Here is a 4,299-nt window from a genome sequence, read left to right as displayed (position 1 = left end):
TGAAATTCAACATCTTTCTTTAACAGAATGTCAAAGGAGAGAAATTGCAGCAAAACTACAAATGGGCATAACAAAAGACGCCATCTTAGATGAAATTAGAGATGAAACTGTCAGTTTCTCTACTAGATTGAATTTAATTCAGAAAAAAGATTTAGTAAAGCTTGAAAAGGCTTTTAACATCAATTCAGTTCAACGTCATGAAAATGACCAAGACAGTGTTGCCGCTTGGTTGAAAGAATGGATAACGAAGGAAAAAAATCCTATATTACATTATAAATTACAGGGAGTACCTGATTCATCCGAACAGTTTGATGATGCAGACTTTGTTATAGTTATGCAAACTGAACACCAAAAAAATATGTTTCAACGGTTTGGACATGCTGGTGTTTGTATAGATTTCACTCATGGTACAGACTTTTTGCTGATAACCATATTGGTGGTTGATAAATTAGGTGAGGGTCAACCTGCTGGGTGGTGTTTAGCGACTAGTGATTCATTTAATTTTATGAAAGTTTTTTTTTGCAAACTAAAAGAAAATTCTGGTAACATTTCTCCCATTTGGATAATGACAGACATGGCTGCCTAATATTATGAAGCATTTTGTGATGTTTATTCTTGCTCTCCTCTCAAATTTTGGTGTACTTGGCATGTCGATAGAGCTTGGAGAGATGAAATCCATAAAAAAATAAAAAATATCAAAGTGGAAACAGATGTTTATAAAAGACGAAGATTTATTTTACAATTAAGTGATCGTAAACTTCTAGACGATTATTTAAACTCTTTAATGCGTTACTTGAAATCTTATGCTGTAACACAATTATTTGCTGAATACTTTCAAAAATACTGGGTATGCAAAAAGCATTTTTGGGCATTTTGTTACAGATTCGGACATGGCATTAATACCAATATGTATCTCGAGTCATTTCACAAAACCTTTAAATATAGTTATCTCAACGGAAAACATAATAAAAGAGTTGATAACTGCTTGTTTAAATTATTAAAATTCAATAGAGATAAAGTGTATGAGAGACTAATAAAATTAACAAAAGGAAAAAATAGCTACAAATTAAGTTTAATACATTCAAGACATGTTTCAAGTTTACATTTACCTTTAAGTTGTGTATCTGCGAAAAATGGAAAATGGTTGGTACAGTCTGAAAACAATAATGACAAATATGAAGTTATAAAACATCAAAATATGTGTAATATAATTGGTTGTCTTACAAAGTGTACTGAATGCCAAGTGTGTTCCCATTTATACCATTGTACCTGTATGGATTTTTTAACAAAAAATATACCATATTTTTTTGTTAAAAAATCCATACAGGATTTTTTAACAAAAATATTCATTTAGTTCATCGCCCAGCAAGTAAAAATCAATTAAAAGAAAATACACTTGTCAGTTTACCCCCTATCATTTTAAATGATCTGGAAAGCAAAATTAATGAAGGATGTGATGTTCGTGGTGATATTCATACTTTAAAAAGTAATATTATAAAAAATTTGATGGAACTTATCAACTTAGTATCTTTAAGTACAATATCAGAAGAGAAAGCTTTAACAAAAATGTTAATGGATGTTATGATTTGATTCATAAATACTCCAATGTTAATTTGCTTGCCCTGATATAATACTTATGCAATTCACCTATTTGTTGCAAAATCAGGTTTCAATCTGACTATTAAAATGCTTCCGCTTTGTTCCTCTTCACTCAATCACCTTTCTTTTTGTTCTTTATGCCTCATCAAACTATGGAGAACACTCTAACCCCTCAAACTATAATTTAATCAGTCTCTCTATTATTAACATATTCTTTGAATCTTTAATTAATTCGTGTAATTAAATTATCAATTCAACGATTGTTATAGATTTTTTTTTGCAGCTCTAAATCTTAAGCAAAGTTAGAGTTGTCCGATTTGTAAAAAATCCCAGTTTCAAGACATGACTGAGTGTGAAGATTGTTTGACTTTGTACCACTGGTACCACAAGGCATAAAATAAAATATTAAAATTAATTGTATTATTTTTTTAGGTTACTGCAACACATTTTCACATTGGCCCCTAAGGCCCAATACGTTGGACCTCATTAAAGTAGGGGCTGCAGGCCCTTAAATATTCAGCTCTCTGATCCGTCTCCTCATTTTTTTGTATTGTTTTGTCAGCTAATAAGAAGACACAATCTATAGGTTGTGTCTTTTTGTTAAATGCTTCTTAAAATTTTGCGTACCTTAACCCTATTTCTTGGTTCCCTGAAGGTTTGAGTTATTGGGAGTTAACAGTCTATATATAAATCTTTCAATATATATATATATATATATATATATATATATATATATATATATATATATATATATATATATATATATATATATATATATATATCTATCTATATATATATATATATATATATATATATATATATATATATATATATATATATATATATATATATATATATATATATATATATATATATATATATATATATATATATATATATATCTATATATATATATATATATATATATATATATATATATATATATATATATATATATATATATATATATATATATATATATATATATATATATATATAGATAGATATAGATATATATATATATGTATATATATATATATATATATATATATATATATGTATATATATATATATATATATATATATATATATATATATATATATATATATATATATATATATATATATATATATATATATATATATATATATATCAGGCCTTGTTAAGAAGCGTTACGTAGCTCGCATTTTGCTTGCGAAAAGGCGATTTGCCTACGCGCTCAGCAGTTTTGCGCTACACAAAAACTTTTAGAATATTTAAATTATCTTTTGATTATCGTTAACGTGACGTTTATTCAGAAGAAATAAAGTCGTAAGTAAAAGCATTTAACCGCAATTGTAAACTAATAGATTTTTTTGTTAAAGAAACAGTTTGTTTCATTTTTTTTATTTTATTAAAAATTAGTTAAAAAAAAAAAGTGTTTAAGTTTTATCTTAAGGAATTAAATATATTAATTCCTTTTAAATATAAAAATTATTTTTAGTCATAATAGTTTAAAAAATACACGATTTATTTTTAAAAATTTTATTAATAACATATTTTGTTTATTGTTAATTCAATAACGTAAAGTTTTAATGACGTTCATTTAATTCATGAAAATAAATTACGATCACGAATATGTTAACGGTAACTAATAAATAACAAAAAAAAACTCTATTGTTTAAAAACATTATTAAGAGTTCACAAATTAAATAAGAAAAAATTTATTAACAATTGATAAAGTAACCAAAAACCAAATGTAAAATCATAAGAAAATAAACAAATATTTTACGTTTCATGAAAAAAATATTTTTTTTAAAATAAAATTTAGTTCATAATTGAAAAAAATGATAAAAATGATATTTTTAATAAGAACTTTGATTTTATTTGTAACTTTTGTTATAGTGAGAAAAAAAAACTTTTTGTATGATTTTTAACGCATTAATAAAATAACTTTAACTACAATGCGGTACTTGTAAAGACGCTAGTGACGCAATATAACTTCTAACGATGCAAAATATATTTGCTGAGTTGAGTTACTTAAAAATGCGTTACGCGTTTTCGCTACGCAGCGAAATCTCGTAACAAGGCCTGATATATATATATATATATATATATATATATATATATATATATATATATATATATATATATATATATATATATATATATATTTATATATATATATATCTATATATAGATATATACATATATATCTATATATATATATATCTATCTTCTATATATATATATATATATATATATATATATATATATATATATATATATATATATATATATATATATATATATATATATATATATATATATATATATATATATATATATATATATATATAGATATATATATATAGATATATATATATATTAATATATAGATATAGATATAGATATATACAGTGGCGGCCGGTGACAATAAACTTTGGTGGGGCCAGCAAATATTAACCAAAAAATATCGCAACGACTCGCTGTCAGCGTAACTGATACTTAGGTGTTTGTTAGGAATTTTTTGATTGGTTGAGAGAGTTAAGCGCTAGCATGCTCCCAAAATAAAGCATAAGTATTTAATGACATTGAATCTTTTAAACCTACGTAAAAAGCAGCAAAAACTGACTGAAAACTGCCCTGATAGTGGTGCATTATGATTTGAACAGATTTTGATATTTCTTCTTTAGATTTTTATTTTATTTTAACTTTAT

This window comes from Hydra vulgaris, chromosome 12 (genome assembly GCF_038396675.1).
Source record: "Hydra vulgaris chromosome 12, alternate assembly HydraT2T_AEP".
Classification (NCBI taxonomy): Eukaryota; Metazoa; Cnidaria; class Hydrozoa; order Anthoathecata; family Hydridae; genus Hydra; species Hydra vulgaris.
This window is presented reverse-complemented; position numbering follows the sequence as displayed.